The sequence below is a fragment of the Lactuca virosa genome, chromosome 3 (genome assembly GCF_052849685.1).
Source record: "Lactuca virosa cultivar CGN04683 chromosome 3, Lactuca_virosa_CGN04683_v6, whole genome shotgun sequence".
NCBI lineage: Eukaryota > Viridiplantae > Streptophyta > Magnoliopsida > Asterales > Asteraceae > Lactuca > Lactuca virosa.
Genome location: NC_136428.1, coordinates 352,930,758 through 352,951,152, shown reverse-complemented (window position 1 = coordinate 352,951,152; position 20,395 = coordinate 352,930,758).

The following is a 20,395-nucleotide window of genomic DNA, read 5'->3' as shown; positions in this document are numbered from 1 at the left end:
ATCACGCTGCTGCCAAAAAGGGAAGAAGTCACTGTCCATAAACGGGTTCAGATCACTTACGCCCGATGGAAAGGATCAGGTCATCCTTCGAGTAGAAGATTCATCCCTGCAAGTTTAGACTCATACGAGAGCTGCGCAATAGAGTCAAATCAACTACTCTAAGATTATTTAATCCCACGACGAGTGACTTATCACTTCCCAGTCAGTTAATCCGTACGTACTCACAATCTAAAACTCCAATGCTGTCTGATACACTGGAACTGCCCGAAGCTCTAGTCTGCTTAAAACACTGAACTACATCCAGGCTGCTTTCCAAACCCCACCGATACCTTCCTGGTCTCAACTCGTCTGTCAATCATCCGAAATACCAGATTCCTACCTGGTCACTGGACCAAAGGCTCCCATACAACTGCTCTTCGCGACTTCCGGTCGAATTTGTCATTGGCCATCCGTCATCTTGCCACTATGGCTCGAATGACCTCCTAATCCAACCGATCGAATTCACATGCCGAATCCCAATGTCATCAATTCCAAGACTGAAATGATTGCTACCTAACTAAGAAGTAGCCTTATATCATAGCCTAACCTTAGGCGATTCATTGCTTCCTTGATCTCATAACTGTAGTGGCGTTCCTACAGTCTTATCACCGGCTCAACCAAGTCTAATCCCTCTGGGGAAATCCATAAACCAATCTCTGGATTTGCCACACTCTCGTTGCTGCACCCGAACTGGTGAGTACTATTGTTCCTTCCGCATCCTAACAACGCGCTCGTGCTATCTACTAATCTAGTGAATGCTACGGCTACACCCGTAGACTTACTACACTCTAGAACTATCTGCCAACCTTTTGAATGCTACAGCTATACCCGCAGACTTACAACACTCTAGCACTATCTACCAACCTCGTGAATGCTACGGCTACACCTGTAAACTTACAATACTTTCCGTACCGGTCGAACACGCACTCGACCTAACACTTAGCTGAACTTGAGTCCTAGCTGGACCCCTAACCTGGCTCCCAAAGCCTGCTGTCCGTTGCCAAGGAAAAGCGTGACCCAAATGTTGGAACGTTTTCTGAACTCTCAACTCACCCAATCCTCAATCAAGACGGCCACTCGACCGCCTTCCTCTCTGACGGGAATGCGAAACTCATCCTAGTCTCACATGTATTTCTCCTCTTGAATACCTGATCGATTCTCCCCCACTTAGATCCGACTAAGTCTTCCCGCCACGTGAGAATTGAAGGATTCCCAATCCTTCTTGCTTTCAAATAATTCTCTGATGACAAATTGTGCTTACCAATGATAGCGATCAATTATCAGTTAAACCCTATGGTTGCCTATCCTCTGAAACCTTCTTGAAGAGTACTCTTGAAATCAGGTCCAGTCCGACACTTCAATCCACCTCCTATACTGACAACTTGAGGCCTTAATCTTCACCCTGGCTGACGAGTCCTCATTCCTACTTCCAATTCCGCAGCACCACTGAACTCTATGTGACATCCCCTAATTTCTCGGCCAGAAAAGAACGATTTAATTTATGCTTTTTAAAATAAAATCAGAGAAATCATTTTTAAAAGATGTTGCAGAATTGGTCCCTAAAACAAAACATGATAAAAGTTTATCAAAACCTTTCTTTAAGAAATATATAATTTCCTTTTATATCAAAACCTCGGGATGTCATGTTCCGATACAGATCAAAAGCATAAACAAGACATTATAAGCCTTACAACAGTTATTTACAACTACTGGCATATCATCCAAAAAATTCTCGACTATGCTCGGGGTCCACTACCTGTAACAATAAAAAGTTGAGTGGGTCATGCTTGGGAGCATGGTGAGCATATAGGGTTTTTAACCCACAATAATAATAAACTTATTAAGTTCACCACTCAACAATAACCCTGATTACCCATTCCCGTTATCCTCACTTTATGTCCCTAAACACCTATCACAAGGGACCTAGCCTAAGGAATATTATCGGGAGGGACACTACTGCTAAGGGGACTCCTCAGCCATACATGTCCTAAAGGCAACCATGAGGGGGATGGAGTACGCCAATAAACATTTAGTTTATCAACACCTAGAAGTTGCGAACCTGCTAGTGTGCCACTGGACTGTCTAGAAAGGTCTGTGGTCGTCATCTATACTCCGCTAGATGACAATAACAACAACAACAACAACATCGAGGCCTCTCACCATTTTAACACACATCGACTATTTCGTCTACCCATGTTCTACCCAACATATTTGTAGATAAAATACATATACAGTTTAAAACTTGTATAAAACATCTGTTCAACAGTCACTTCAAATAAACACTTAATATAATTACACATAGCACGTATTTTATCGAAAATACTTCATATTTAGGTGTAAGATGAAATTGACTAGACACTCACATGATTTGATGATAATCGGGCAGCAATTCGTTTCCTAAAACGATCGTTTCTAATAAAACCGAGAGTTTTATTGAGAAACCGGGCTCTGTAAGGGTCAGGCTTCGAAACCGAAAAGATAAATTTCTCGGGCTTCTCGGGCACTTCGTGGCGTATTCCGGGGGTTATAATTGATACCGGGGCTTTGGGGAATATTAAAGTGAAAGAAATATGAAAAAAGGGGTGAAAATAGACAATTTCTTAGAAGTATCCGAGAAGGCTCGCAGCTTTCTATTTATAAGAGGAGGCTGCTGATCGGACGGTTGGAAAGAACCCACGCGGCAGCAGATCCGAAGGGGGCAGATGGCTCGCACGTGGGTTGCGCATGTGAGGGCCTCGCTGGCAGCTTCTAAGTGGACCGAGGTCTAGTCCGAGATAGGGGGTTCGTGGGGCCTGGTGCGAAGGTCGGATGCATCATTAGAAGGCACGCGTCGCACACCCATTGGACCGCGGCTTCGGATGCGAGAGCAGGTGACACGTCTTTGGATGACTCAGCGGATTTCAGACACGTGGCATGATTTGAGCGAGGGTGAGGTGGTCGACGTCCACGTATGCGAATTTTCTCGGCTTTGACATTTTTTCTCGATTTTCGCGCCAAAACTTCTAAAATCCATAACTTTCGCATACGAGCTCCGTTTTTGACGTTCTTTATATGAACGCGTAGGTAAAATTACGTTATACAACTTTCGTTTAGACTTCGTCGGCTACTTTTGACTTTAATTTTTATATTATTATTTTTAACAGACCGAGACAGGAAATCCGTTAAAAATTCATAACTTCTTCATCCGACGTCCGTTTTCTTCTGTCTTTTTACCGTTGTGCTACTATTGACGAGACCTTTGATTCTCGTTTAGGTCGTGTCGGCTAAAAATCACTCGATCTAAAATTCAAGTTTTTTGCTGTCTACTGCTAAGCTGATACTCTCGGTTTAACAAGCAGTACGACTTTCGTTTAGATCACTAAGGCTAAAAAGTAGTTTATCAAAAACTCACTTTTTACGATATTCGACAATGTGTCGGTAATCCTTGTCACGGCCACTACAAGTTTCTTAATAGATATCAGATTTATCTAATATTTATTTTTGACGCTTATTTTTATTCTTAATTAATTAAATCCTAATAATTAAGCATAAAACACATAATTTTCACATAATTCCTTTTCATTTCTTCAACATGAGTTACAAAGGTTAACCTAGACTATAACATCAATATTAATGCCTAGCCTAGAAACACGGGCATTACAATTCTCTCCCCCTTAGGATGATTCCATCCCCGGAATCACACATCAACAAACAACTGCGGGTAGCGACTCATCATGTCACTCTCCGTTTCCCAGGTGAGATTTGGCCCATTCGTATGTTTCCAGCGCACAAGCACTAAATCGAAAATCTTGCGTCGCAACTTCTTAGTCTTACGGTCAACGATTGCCTCCGGTTCTTCAATCAACCTCTTGTTTTCATCCAAACTTAATTCAGAAATGGGAATTATGTCGGGCACATCTCCCGTGAACTTTCTCAAATAACACACATGAAAGGTGTTATGAATACCCTCTAGTTCTTCCCGTAATTCTAGCTTGTAAGCTTGATTCCCGATCCTTTGAAGAACTTTAAATGGTCCAATAAACCTTGGAATCAGTTTTCCTCTCTTGCCAAATCTTATAAGTCCCTTCCACGGCGAGACTTTAAGTAAAACCGAATCTCCAACTTCGAAGGATATTGGTTGTCTTTTCTTGTCAGCGTAACTCTTTTGTCGATCTTGAGCAACTAACATCCTTTCTCTAATTACTTTCAACTTTTCAGCAGTCTGATGGACTATTTCAGGTCCCATAAACTGCTTTTCCCCAGCTTCCAGCCAACATGATGGCGTTCGACACTTTTCTCCATACAAAGCGTGATAAGGTGCCATCTTGATGCTTGAGTGGAAACTATTATTATAGGAAAATTCTACTAGAGGTAAGTGTTCATCCCAGTTACCTTGGAATTCTAGGGTACATGCTCTCAGCATATCCTCCAATGTTTGAATTGTTCGTTCGCTTTGACCATCAGTTTGCGGATGGTAAGCTGTACTCAAACACAACTTGGTACCCAATTCCTCTTGTAGACTCCTCCAAAACCTTGAGGTAAAACGGATGTCACGATCGGATACAATCGTTAACGGAGCACCGTGAAGCATCACAATTTCCTTCACATAAGAATTCACAAGTTTATCCATAAACCATTTCTCGTTGGCTGCTATGAAATGCGCACTCTTAGTGAAGCGATCAATGACCACCCAAATCATGTCGTGACCGTTCTCTATTCTGGGCAGTTTAGTCACAAAATCCATGGTGATGTCTTCCCATTTACGCATGGGTACAGGTAAAGGTTCTAAACTCCCATACGGTTTCTGATGTTGTGCCTTAACCCTAGCACAAGTTACACACTCGGCCACATACTTAGCAACATCGAGCTTCATCGTCGGCCACCAGTAATAGGGTTTTAGATTCCTATACATTTTCGTACTTCCGGGATGAATCGAGTACATGGTCTTGTGAGCTTCTTCCATCAGAACATCTCTTACTCCTCCCGTCTTAGGTACCCAAATCCTATCTTGGAATACATTCAACCCTTGGTTGTTTGTAACGAATACTAACGTTTTGCCCAAACGTTCTTCCTTTCGGTCAAAAGCTTCCTCTTGAGCTTTCTTTATACTTTCCACAATTTTAGAGACAACTTCAATTGTCAACGCTCTTGGCCTTTTCTTTTCAAGATTTACCTTCCGACTGGGAGCATCAGCAACAACATTTGCTTTACCAGGGTGGTAAAGTATCTCACATTCGTAGTCCTTGAGTAACTCCAGCCAGCGCCGTTGCCTCATGTTCAATTCCTTCTGATTAAAGAGATATTGAAGACTCTTATGATCAGTGAAAAGTTTACATTTAGTACCATAAAGATAGTGCCTCCATATCTTTAAGGCGAATACTACCGCTGCCAACTCCAGATAATGAGTGGGGTAGTTCTTTTCATGCTCCTTCAATTGCCTTGATGCATACGCTATCACTTTATCCCTTTGGGTCAAAACACAACCTAACCCAACTCCAGAGGCATCACTATAAACTGCAAAGTCATCAACTCCTTCAGGTAACGAAAGAATCGGTGCTTCACACAATCTCTTTTTTAATTTCTCAAAGGCTTCCTTATGCTTCTCATTCCAAGTATAAGTAGCTCCTTTGTGGGTCAAAGCTGTTAATGGAATAGCGATCGAAGAAAAGCCTTGGATAAATCTTCGATAATATCCGGCTAATCCTAAAAAGCTTAGAATCTCCATAGGACTTTTTGGTTGTTCCCACTTCATCACAACTTCAATCTTTGCTGGGTCAACCATTATTCCTTCTTGGTTAACCACATGACCTAAAAATTGGACTTCTTGAATCCAAAATTCACATTTGGAGAACTTTGCATATAGCTTCTCCTTTTTCAGAACTTCTAGCACTTCCCGTAGATGCTTTTCATGATCCTGCTTGCTTTTCGTATAAATCAAGATATCGTCTATGAATACTATCACGGATTTATCAAGGTATGGTTTACAAACCCTGTTCATCAAATCCATGAAAGCTGCTGGGGCATTGGTTAGTCCGAACGACATAACCAAAAATTCATAGTGTCCATATCTTGTTTTGAACGCAGTCTTTTCGATATCCTGCTCTCTCACCTTTAGTTGATGGCACCCTGACCTAAGGTCGATCTTCGAGAAATAGCTCGAACCTTGCAACTGGTCGAACAGGTCATCGATCCTCGGCAACGGGTACTTGTTCTTTATTGTCGCTTTATTCAGCTCTCTGTAATCGATGCACATTCTCATGCTCCCGTCTTTCTTCTTTACAAATAACACAAGCGCTCCCCAGGGTGATGAACTAGGTCGAATGAAACCTTTCTCCAATAACTCCTGAAGTTGTGTCATAAGTTCTTTCATCTCTGTTGATGCTAATCGATACGGTGCTTTTGCTATCGGCGTCGTTCCTGGTACCAAGTCGATACGAAATTCCACTTGTCGATCAGGGGGCAATCCGAGAAGATCTTCGGGAAAGACTTCCGGATAATCACACACCACCGGTATATTCTGTACCTCCTTCTTTTCCTTCTTAGCATCGATCACGAATGCTAGATATGATGTACATTCCTTGGCCAAACACTTTCTGGCTTTCATTAGGGAAATGATTCCAGAGTTTACTCTGCGTTTGTCTCCATACACCATAAACGACTCTTTCCCTGGCGGGTTTACTTTTACTATCTTCTTCCTACATAATATTTATCACTGGCACTAAGCCAATCCATTCCTAAAACTATGTCGAATCCATTTAAATCGATAGGCAATAATTCCTCGTGGAACTTATTCCCATCCAAGTCAATGAAGATGTTTTTCATACGATGGCTAACAGGTACAAACTTGCCACTAGCAATCTCGACTATTATAGCATTAACTAGTCTATCTACAGGCAAAGCTAGTTTTCTTCCAAATTCATGCGAAATAAAGGAGTAATTGGCTCCAGAATCAAACAAAATATTCCCTTCTTCATGGCACCTGAAGCGACATCGGCTTCTTCTTTCGCAGCTTCGAGTGTCATCTGAAAGGGTCTCGCCTTCGGCTTTGGTGGAAGATTGGGTTTTGCTTGCTTCCTTCTTCTTTGGGCAATCCTTCAAAATATTCCCTTCTTCATGGCACCCAAAACAGACATTCTTATCGAAGGTGCATTCGTTGGCATAATGCCCTGGCTTTCCACATTTGTAACAAGTGAGTTCCACGCTGCATTTCCCACCATGTTTCTTCTTGAACCTGTCACACCACTTGGCTTCGGCTCCTCCTCCGAATTTTCTCGAACCGGTCTTCGAGAACTTGTTCTTCTTATTGGAACCTAAAGTTCCTTCAAACTTTCTCTTTTCGCCAACTTCAACCTTGCTGGCGGTTCTCCCCTTAATCATATCTTCAACAGACTTGGCAGCCCAGATAGCTGCCTCCAAAGTAAGTGCCTGATGTACTAGCACCGCATACTCCCATGGAAGTCCCTTTCCGTATCTGTCAATTTTTGCCAGCTCATATGGGACAATACGCAAGGCAAACTCCATTTTGTCTGTGAAGTTATTCGTATATTCGTCAACGGTCATACTTCCTTTCTTCAACGTCAGAAATTGGTTTTCTAACTCAAGCACATTTTGGGCCGAGCAGTACTTGCGCTTGAAGTGCACCAAGAACTCTGCCCAGGTCAGTTGCAGTGGCTCATTAGGGCTTAGGGTTTTCCCCAGAGTGTTCCACCAACGAGCAGCACTACGCCTGAACTGACGTACTGCAAATGTGGTTTGTAACTTGCCTTGGCAACCACAAGTCATGAAAGCCAATTCCATTTCCGAGATTCAATCCATTACTCCGATGGGATCTTCTTTTCTAGTGAAGGTCGATAGCTTGCAAGTCATAAAGTCTTTATACTTGCACCCATTTCTCTCCACTCTATCTTCGTGGTTATTTCTCCCAACCACAAGCGGTTCACTATGACCAACTGATCTACTGTTGTTTCCTTCTTCAGATCGATCGTCATTCAAGTCACGTTGTTCAACAGGAACTGAAGGTTCATCCCTGTTGTTCAGCAACATTTGCCTCAATTCCTCCCTCTGTTCATCCATCATGGTCTGAATCACAGCTCGTACTCCAGCCATGGTGATGGGTTGGGGTGCAGCTCCTACTATAGGCACCTGTTCCACCACTTGAGATTGAGGTTGTTGGTTTCTGTTTGAATTTCCCGCTCCACTTCTAGTTCTTGCCATTATAATCTATATACCGAATAAGGCGAATTTAGGTCTTTATCCTTGATAGATATTTCAATTCCCTTATCACTCCGAAACGTTTACATGTTAGTTCTAATCTCGTAATCATACGCTTAGAATCCTACACACATAAGGTTTCCAGATCTGGTCGGTAACAGACCATAGATCCGAACAAATAATGACATATATGGCAAACATATAGCATTTAGCACATAAAAACATTTTAGGCATCTTTCCTAAAATAAACTAGTGCTCGTGTCTAAAATATGGTAGACACTCATCTCACAATCATAACTTAGCATTCTAAGTTTAAGTCTATAAATCCTACAATTTCTTAGTTCGCTTAAACTAATGCTCTGATACCAACTGTGACATCCCCTAATTTCTCAGCCAGAAAATACCGATTTAATTTATGCTTTTTAAAATAAAATCAGAGAAATCCTTTTTAAAAGGTGTTGCGGAATTGGTCCCAAAACAAAACATGATAAAAGTTTATCAAAACCTTTCTTTAAGAAATATATAATTTCCTTTTATATCAAAACCTCGGGATGTCATGTTCCAGTACAGATCAAAAGCATAAACAAGACATTATAAGCCTTACAACAGTTATTTACAAGTACTGACCTATAATCCAAAAATCTCTCATCATCCTCCGACTATGCTCGGGGTCCACTACCTGTAATAATAAAAAGCTGAGTGGGTCAGGCTTGGGAGCCTAGTGAGCATATAGGGTTTTCAACCCACAATAATAATAAACTTATTAAGTTCACCAATCAACAAGAACCCTGATTACCCATTCCCGTTATCCTCACTTTACGTCCCTAAAAACCTATCACAAAGGACCTAGCCTAAGGAATATCATCGGGATGGACACTACTGCTAAGGAGACTCCTCAGCCGTACATGTCCTAAAGGCAACCATGAGGGGGATGGAGTACGCCAATGAACATTTAGTTCATCAACACCTACAAGTTGCGAACCTGCTAGTGTGCCACTGGACTGTCTAGAAAGGTCTGTGGTCGTCATCTATACTCCGCTAGACGACTACAACAACAACAACAACAACATCGACGCCTCTCACCATTTTAACACACATCGACTATTTCGTCTACCCATGTTCTACCCAACATATTTGTAGATAAAATACATATACCGTTTAAAACATGTATAAAACATCTGTTCAACAGTCACTTCAAATAAACACTTAATATAATTACACATAGCACGTATTTTTATAGAAAATACTTCATATCTAGGTGTAAGATGAAAGTGACTACACATTCACATGATTTGATGATAATCGGGTAGCAATTCGTTTCCTAAAACGATCGTTTATAATAAAACCGAGAGTTTTATTGAGAAACCGGGCTCTGCAAGGGTCGGGTTTCAAAACCGAAAAGATAAATTTCTCGGGCTTCTCGGGCACTTCGTGGCGTATTTCGGGGGTTATAATTGATACCGGGGCTTTGGGGAATATTAAAATTAAAGAAATATGAAAAAGGGGTGAAAATGGATAATTTCTTAAAAGTATCCAAGAAGGCTCGCAGCCTTCTATTTATAGGAGGAGGCTCATGATCGGACGGTTGGAAAGAAGCCACGGGGCAACAGATCCGAAGGGGCAGATGGCTCGCACGTGGGTTGCGCATGCGAGGGCCTCGCTGGCAGCTTCTAAGTGGATCGAGGTCTAGTCCGAGATAGGGGGTTCGTGGCGCCTGGTGCAAAGGTCAGATGCATCATCAGAAGGCACGCGTCGGTCACCCATTGGACCGCGGCTTCGAATACGAGGGCAGGCGACACGTCATCGGATGACTCAGCGGATTTGGGACACGTGGCATGATTTGAGTGAGGGTGAGGTGGCCGAAGTCCACGTATGCGAATTTTCTCGGTTTTGACATTTTTTCTCAATTTTCGCGCCAAAACTTCTAAACTACATAACTTTCGCATACGAGCTCCGTTTTTGACGTTCTTTATATGCACGCGTAGGTAAAATTACGCTCTACAACTTTCTTTTAGACTTCGTCGGCTAATTTTGACTTTAATTTTTATATTATTATTTTTAACAGACCGGGACAAGAAATCCGTTAAAAATTCATAACTTCTTCATCCGACGTCCGCTTTCGTCTGTATTTTTACCGTTGTGCTACTATTGACGAGACCTTCGATTCTCGTTTAGGTCGTGTCGGCTAAAAATCACTCGATCTAAAATTCGAGTTTTGCTGTCTACTACTAACCTGAAACTTCGAAAAATCATAACTTTCTCATACGAAGTCAGATTTGGGCGTTCTTTTTATACATACTCTCGGTTTAACGAGCACTACGAATCTCGTTTAGATCACTAAGGCTAAAAAGTAGTTTATCAAAAACTCACTTTTTACGACATTCGGCACTGTGCCGGTTTTGTCGTGAAACTTCGACACGTCATAACTTCTTCGTTATAACTCGGATTTCGGCATTCTTTATATATCCGTAATCCTTGTCATGACCACTACAACTTTCTTAATAGATATCGGCTTTATCTAATATTTATTTTTGACGCTAATTTTTATTCTTAATTAATTAAATCCTAATAATTAAGCATAAAACACATAATTTTCACATAATTCCTTTTCATTTGTTCAAAATGAGTTACAAAGGTTAACCTAGACTGTCACATCAATATTAATTCCTAGCCTAGAAACACGGTCATTACACTCTAACCAAACACGACCCATGCAAAAACTACAATTCCCCTTAAATATTCAATGGTCAAACAACCCATGCGACTACGCTTGCATCCTCCTGCTACCACTCCTCTCCTATCGTCGACCGTTCTTGAACTCAGAAGTTCTCCATAGGCTACCGCTGGTCTTACCGAAACAGATGACGAAATCCCTAACTTCCATTGGTACGGGTGGACTAGCTTGATGAAGTTAAACACAAGCCTTCCACATAATACTCCTGGCCGATTTCTACTACGCACCTAGAGAACACTGAACATCTCGGCCAACAAGGAAATGTCCTTTTACTAACTACTTAGTAATTCACAGTACGCAATTGGCATATGACAATATTTGATAATCTAGCCCCCACAGAAGCAAAGAAGTAAACCGAGGGCACAATCACTCGTGCTGCTACAATATTCCAAGCCAAAGAAAAATTCCCACAACAATGTGTAGATAAAACTGAAAAGAGGCAAAGCTACATACCCGTAATCATCGTCTGCTGGAGTCCTGACTCCTCCTGTCTGACACTGCAGGGCCTGACTCCTAGCTGTTGGAGTTGTTGCCTTCCTCCTCGGACAGTCGGCCTTCTTGTGGCCCATCTGCTTGCAGTGAAAAGATAATGGGTTTGCCTCCTAAGAACAATCTCTGCTGACATGACTAATCTCACCACACTTGTAGCAGCCTAAACCCCTGGCACGACAAGCTCCCTTGTGCACTTTCCCGCACGTGCTGCACTGACTCTGGTCCTGCTGGCTTTCCACCCGATGGTCAGAAGTCTTGGGTTTCTTCCTGGGACCCTCTACTGTATGCACCTGACACGACCCTCTCTTCCCGATGTGCTCCCAACCGATCTCGCATCCTCAGACTCGGGAAGTCATATCCTTCAGGGTCTGACACCCTGTCATGCTTAGTAGCTCACTTGCCAACGGCTGCACTGCAACAGCTGGAACATCCACTGCCCCAAACCGGGTCACAAACTCCTCCTCGAAGCTTCTCATATTCTCCAATACTTTCACCGATTCAATTATGGATCATGTACTTTCAGTAGTACGGGCCCAATACTACCTTCCACACCTATCCATACTTTCCTCAGCAATACTCCTAGATCCTCCAAGTCACTTCCTCACCACTAACCCACTTAAACATATCCTAGGCTTTCCTAGGTTCCCGAACCCACCCAGTCCTCAGCTGCTGAAAGATTCCCAGTAATATCAACTAGCCACCTCATGAATATAGCCACACGCGACAGAGATCAGGTAATCCTTCAATTAACATACTCGATCCTAGAACCGTTAGACTCAGACGAGAGTTGCGCAATAGGCCAAGCCCATCACTCTAAGATCATCTAGTATGTGTCACATGTGACTTAGCATGTTCACTTAGTAGCTAGCTCACATTACTAAGAGTCCCACAAAGCACAAAGCAAGCAACATTCACAAAATGGAAAATCTAACCAACACATTCCAATCAAATCATTTTATCCTCTTTTCAGAAATCTATACTGGCATGAGATTCTAAGGATCATACAATCAGGCATAACCTAAACAGGCTATCCTATCTCTGACTGATCAATACTAGCATGCAGGTCTACAAGCACATACAATAGGCATATAAGGCATCCTTCATAATCATATCATATCAAAACCTAACACGTATGGGTATCTTGGGGAAAACTTAGTTGAGCTCGGCTGATTGCATGCATCACACACCTTGTTTTTTTCAAAGTTCTTTTATCTTTTCAAATTCTTTTCGAAATTCTTTCTATAAAATGAATTTATTTTGAAAACTATCATACCAAGTCCTCAGTTTGAGTCCAGACACACCCGAGAGTGTGCCTGAATCCCTCAAACCAAGGCTCTGATACCAACTTGTAACATCCCAAAATTCAAGACCAAAAGTTTCATTTTTAATTAAGTTATTATATAAACCATTAGTATAAAAACATTCATAATATTAACTCATGTCAAAACGAGTGTGTCAATAATCAAACATGTCACCATAAAACTATATCAGAGTATAATCCCAAAGATCTCATGTGCGGAAAACATAGTGTGATGCGCTGCGACCAAGCCGGCTCCTTTACTTTTAAACGTAATACTTGAAACCAAAACTATAAACCGTAAGCACGAAGCTTAGTGAGTTCCCCCATCATACCACATACCATACAACATACATACTGTCGGACAATTCAGGGTGCCCGACCTACCCTGCCATGCAATTCTGGGGTGCCTGACCTACCCATGTCAATCCGTTCTGGGGTGCTTGACTTACCCAGGTCAAGCCATTTTGGAGTGCTTGACTTGCCCATCGGTGTATATCAACCGACTATCGGGGACTATTTCACCCCCTACCACTACCACATAATAACATAACATAACATATTGTCAGGCATATCTGGGGTGCCCGACTTACCCTTCGGTCCTTACGACCGTAATATGGGGACTATTCCCCCTACTACCTACTATCACATAACATCACATCATGCTAGCACATAAAACATATCATGTAGTAGCAAACCTAGATAATTATCACAAAGACAATCATCTATCAAACAACTCTTACTAGTGGGATGGCATTGTGGCCTTAGACCCACTTCTACTGGAAGGTAACTCACCTCGCACTACCGAAGTCCATTGCAGGAAATCCTTAGCTGCTGTCCTGGCAACTGTGACATCCCCATTTTAACGGCCAGAAAAGACCGGTTTTGTTTATGCTGTATAAAAGTCAGAGTACCTCTTTTAATAAAAATGTTGCGGAATTTGTTCGCAGAAAAACATGATAAATGTGTTATCAAAGCATTTCTAAAGAAATGTATTTTAGTCCTTTTAAAACTTTGGAATGTCATCGTCAATACAAAAAAAATAAGCATAAACAGAACTTACATTCATTTACACTAGTGATCTACATCCCTTTTAAATCTCTCAGTGTAAAGTAGCTTCATATTGACACCTGTTATACAAATAAGCTTGAGTGGGTCAGGTTGGGAAACCTGGTGAGTACATGGGGTTTTCAACCCACAATAATATAATTATTATGTTTAAACATCAAACAATCAACCCAATTACCCATCCCCGTTATCTTCTTTATTTCTGAAGGATCTGCCCTAAGAATCATCTATCATTCACTGATTTGTTCCTAAGGAATAGGCACGAAGTCAATCGTTGCCAATGACACAACTGTCAATGTTATCTACTAAGCACAGCTGCCAATATTATCATTTGGGCATAGTTGCCAGAATTGTGACATTCTCTATTAGGAACAGCTGTCGATATTGTCCTTTGGGCGCAACTGCCAGTGTTTTGATGTTCTCTATTAGGCGCACCTAACGATATTATCCTTAGATTGTAGCTGCTAGGATGTTTAGAATAGATAAAAAACATCTACAGGTTGTGGCGCAGCTACCAATGCTCATCTATAGGGTACTAGGTCCATTGCTGCCAATGTTCACCTATAGGGCACTATGTCCATACTGCCAATGTTCCTCTATATCAGCTTTCAAATCTCATCATTCATCTACCCATGTTTTACCCAACATATTCTCTAGATATAAAATACATAAACAGTTTAAATCATTTAAAACATGTATAAAATCGTTCATCCAACATAGATATCAAGTATACAGATAATATGCACACGTAGCACATAATTTATATAAAATACTTCATATCTATGTGTAAGATGAAAGTAACTATGAACTCACTAGTTAAAGTGATGATTCCAAACTCAGGCAGCGCTTCGCTTTTAACGATTCTATTTTCCTTCGACGAAACCTAGCGTTATTATCACTAAAATTTAGTCTAATATTTTTTGCCACTAATTATTAGTCTAGATTCGTCATTAACTCAGAGTCTACTTCATGTTCTATCAAGTAAGGATCAGCCAGGCAGGACAGTTGGGAGGCAGGACCATTTCGGCATATAGCTTTTCTGAAATCCAACAACCAAAACCAACGTGACCATTCTAGACACCTCTCCCGTAAGTAGTTCAATCAGTATAACGACTTTGAATCACTAATAAATTTTATTTATAGGTTCATAATAACGATATTATAAGCTATATTTAAAGTAGGGTAGCATAACTTACTTAGCTAGGAGTCGGGCTCTGCAGGGGCAGAACTTCGTCGCTGAATCTTTCTAAGAAAGATTCTTGCAGCGCTTCAGCGCTCACCTTACTATACTAAAAATTACAGAAAGAGAAGTCGAATCACGAGGGACCGAAATGCACGGGGGATATGAAGAGAAAGTCTCTTGAATCAAGAGAATGGTGCAAGAAATATGAGAACGAGAGGCTCTTATTTATAGTGATTGTATTTTCAAAAACTACCCTCCATAGTTACTTAATGACCTTATAGTTATATAAATGACTAAACACCCCTTTATAATACTATTTTAAATAGATTTAATGATATTTGTACTAAATTAATGTCGAAAGTACTCAACACTAGTCTTATAACAACCGCGTCGTCGATACCTTTCTAACGATATATATATATATATATATATATATATATATATATATATATATATATATATATATATATATATATATATATATATATATATATATATACACGTATATATGATTTACACTTTATTTTAATACGTAAATGTGTTATTAAAAATTATAAATCATTCATACGAACTCCGTTTTTGGCGTTCTTTATATCCACGTGTAGCTATCGACGACATCTACAACTTTCGTTTAGACTCCGTCGGCTAATTTTTAATTTATATTTTTTTTCCATTTTATTTATAAAATTAAATGATTTTGCTAAAATCATAACTCTCTCGTACGGACTCCGTTTTTGGCATTCTTTTTCTCAAAATTCACGTTTTAAGGAGTACTACGATTTTCATTTTGGTCGAATTAGCTAAAAGTCAACCATTCTCTTCGTAGCTTTTTACGTCATACACTCGTTGTGCGCGGCTGACTTTTATATCTTATAAAAATCATATCTAATTCATACGGATTCGGATTTCGACGAAATTTATATTTTCGGGATCGGGACGACGTATACTTCCTATATATATATATATATTTATTGTCACACCCCGCTAAAGCGGAAACACAGGGTGTGGAAGATAAAGTTCGTTACTCAAACGAGTAAACAAGTTTCATTGCTAAAATGAGCAATCAATTTCGTTGCTACAAGGAGCAAACAATTTCATTGCTAAAACATGTATATAAGTTTTCAGTAATAACAGTTCGTTGTTGTAATGAGAAACAAAGTTCATTGCTATAATTAATAAACAAGTTTATTGCTATAACAAGTAATGAGTTTGTATGTGTATGAGCAAACAATGAGTCTCAACCAAACCTATGACTGAAGCCCTATCAAGATCTATGCTTATCGTTCCATAGATGAATATGGTATCATGCACTCCAGCAATAGGGCGAGTGAGGAGTTGTCAATTCCTAATAGCGCTATCCATAATGACCATTGGCTCAAAGAGTTAATGGTTAGAGATAAGGGAAGGGCCTTAGTACGATAAGTTCTCATGTTCCGTGTTGCATAGACATACATAGAGAGACATAGCAATAAAATAGCAATCATGTTTGATACAAATCAATTTAAATACAACATTCAAATAATAGTTTTTCGGGACATGCTTTTCCAGCCCAAAACATAAAAACTGAAAATAGGGGAGTGCGTGAATACTCACAATACATTTAGATGATGCAAATGGTGCCTTGAACTACGTTCCACGTGTACCACTACCGATTCCTACAATAATGGTATTCGCTAGCGAGTCTCTAATCGAAATCTAACACTAGTATACTTACTACTACAATAGAATTATGCCGATAATGTGTCAAAATTTAATATTGATAAGTTACAAACATTTTTCTGTGGAAATTAAGTTTCAAAGAATCAATTGTTATATAACAATTTAAGTGGAAAATTTCATTATTGAAATGTTAATATTTAACATTTTAGAGGTGTTCCAATGATTAAATATTCAAAACTAAATCAATTTAGTTCTAAACTTTCCCAAACTTTGCATTTAAGTTTTAATTGAAGTCAAAGACCTTAAGATAAATTTTCTTGAATTTTTGATTTGTCTGACTATTTTTCACGATTTTAGTTTCTTGAATAACCATAAAATCATGAAAAATACTAAACAGTTAATAAAAATTACCAAACTTCCGATTTTGGTTCTAAATGTACTAAAAGACTTCTAGATAAATTTTCATGGATTAAGAATATGCATAACCATTTTTCATATATTTAATTCTCTAAATATATAAAAATTCATGAAAAATAGAAATCGGTTAAGAAAATGCCCCAAACTTTTTACAGTATTGTTATTACACATACTTAACCTGGGAAAAATAGAAAAATAGATTTCTAAACTATTTATCCCAATTTTATGATTTTTGTGTATTTATTCTAATAAAAATTGAAATAAATAGAAAATAGTTTCCAAAATTGCCAAAAATTTTTGTAACGTTGTTATTAGTCATTATTAAGCTAGGAAAAATATAAAAATGAATTTCTAAACTGTTTATCCCAATTTTATGATTTTTGTGTATGTATTCTAATAAAAATTAGGTTTAAGTGTATTTAATCTTGGGAAAATAGAAGAAAAATAGTATACATAAGAGAAAAATCATCAAAATATTTATGTAGCATCCTAATGTACTACAAGGTGTTCTGGTAAATTTTCATAATTTTTGAATGAGTAAAACTATTTTTCCTGTTTTTAGTCCATTATAAATACAAAAATCGGAGAAAAATAGGGATACATTATGAAAAAATTCTGGAAATATTTTTCTAAGTCTTCCACAGAGAGTATAAGCTGCGAAAATTATTAGATACCATTTTTATATTCCCTAATATGGTTTTATGATTTATTAGAGCTAAACAAAAAGAAAATTCAAAACCATATTAAACAGTAACAAAAATCGATGAAACTTAATGGAAGATGTTTATTAACTCAAAGGATCATCCAAGAATTTTTTCAGAATTTATTTACTAGTTTAAGTATTTTATATGATTTAACACTCTATTTTCTTATTATTTTCATGTAAAAATAAAGAAAATATAAATTGAGCTGAAAATTTCTAGAACACATCTTCATACAATTTAATAACAATGAAAAATTGTTTTCTTATTTTTGATGTCGAAAAACATGCCTAAAGGCTCAATAAATTATAGAGAAAACTTGGTTCTTGTGATTGTGGTAAAGATTATTGATGTTACTTTGAGAATTTTTGCAACATGTTCCAAAGAATTTTAAATCAAGATCTTTTTGTACCTCTTAATATATGATGTTAAGAGTTCAAAATAATTTTGAATGATTTTTAGTGATGAATAAGTCATTTGAACATGCAACACAAAACAAATGTTCATAAGGAAAGTGCTGTTTGAGCAACAGTTTTGTAAAAATTGGTAAAAATCGAAATATTGGAATTTTCCAGTGAGGTCAGATGGGTTTGAAAGCTAACTCAAAATATTATATTTCAGAAAACGAATCACGAATTTTGGCTAAGAAATGAGTGAGATATGACAGTTTAAAATCAGGTAAAGAAATCTGGCAGATTGCATGCATGATGATTGGTTAGAAAAGTGGGTTTTCATCATTCCTTGAGTAAATCTTTTCAAGTATTTAAAATATATCATGATAAACTCATATTTTAGTCATGTTTCCAGAGATCAAAAGATTAAAACTTATCAAAATGTATACATGCATTTATGAACAAAATTTTGTTTCTCAAAAACTCTTAACTTGAGTTTGATGTTTTAATCCTTAAAATCGATTTTTGCACTAAGATCATGAACATGCAACCTTGTTTATCATACATGCATGGTGTTAAAACACATCCATCATGTTTTAAAAACCATTTTAACAAAAAGAAAACAAGTTTGAAGAAGATGAAGAAGGAGAAAGTGTAAGAAAAGAGCAAAAGTTGAAGGAAAAGTGGAGTAGAAATCGATTTTACCTTCAAGAATACCACAAGATGATGAAGATTTCGAGTTTGAGGAGTGTTCTTGGGTTTGTTTTCTGGAAAATTTCTTGGTTCTTAGAGGGAGTAAGAGAGAATGGAGTGGTGTTTAGAGAGAAAAAGTAGAGAGAAGGTAGAGAGAGTTTTCTAGAGAGAGAAAGAAGAGAGATGTGTGTGTGTTGGAGAATGAGAGTGTGAGAGAGATATGGGGATAGAGGGATCCGATTTTAGGGGAGGAGAGGCTCTCTCTCTCTTGTTTCTTTTATAAAAATTCAAATCTTTTATAAAAATATCCAATTTTTTATAAAATGTGCACCTTAACCTAGTTTTTATGCATAAAACTCTTGATTTTTGACTTATAAATCAAGGGTAAATGTTAATAACTAAATCTTTATTTTTCATTGAATTGTATTTCATAATAATTATTATGATAAGATAATATTATAAGGTTCATAATTGTTTTTATAGGATTTTTAAGGTTAAAGTTTATAAATATGAGTTTTTAAGGCTTTTAGGGCTTTGGAGTTTAATAAACTTTGAATATCAAAATAAATATAATATTTGTAATTTATTTTTATCGGTTTATTGGCATTCTATGTAGTGATTCCGAGATTCAAGCGAAATTGAGGAATCGAGTATACTAGTCCTAGTCTTCAACTTTGACTTAAGTTCCTACGAGACTCGGACCTAATTTATACCACTAGGTCAAGTGCATGATGTGTGTATATGATTCATAAAAAGGTGTTCGATTCAAAGAGCGACCTGAATATGGATAGTCACTACAGTTAAGTAGTTGTAGAATTCACATATCAATGTGAAATCTAAGTACACCATCCATTGTTTCTATCTGTTTCCAAGTTTCTACTAGGTTATAACTTAGCTTCTAATTACTAAGTCTAATATGTGTTGTGCCTATATGTGCAACTAATTCTAGTCAAATCTAGAACCGACTCGAATTTTGACGGTTGTCACAGTCTCCCCCGGTTGAAAGAATTTCGTCCCGAAATTCAATTTGTGACGAATTCTATTAGAACTAAACCGGATGCAATTGTATAATTGGGGAGGTGGTGACTTTGAGAACTCTTTGATTATTTTGGGTTAATTCTCCAAGGGAAGAGCCTAGTTCTTTATCTATAATCAAAGTAATGTTTCCTTAATTCGAGTTCTACAGTCTAGATTGCAAGAAATTAGGATTAGGGAAATCATGATCCGACCATGGCGACCTAGTTGAAAAGATTATCTAGTTAGATATTATCTGAATTAAGAGAGCGGTATAAGTTTCGATGATGCACCAACTGCACTGAGCGTTAAATCCGCATTGATCTTTAAGTTGCATTCTAAATTTGCACTAAGTGTAACTTCGCCGCTTAATAAAGAAGAGATTAGGAACAATTTGTTCACTTCCGGGTTGAATACTACATCTGGAAAAGCTATATTTTGAAATACGAAGGGGTAGCCCGAATGAAAATAAATGATCAAGGGTAAGTTCCTAAAGATACGTACTAAGGGTAGGCA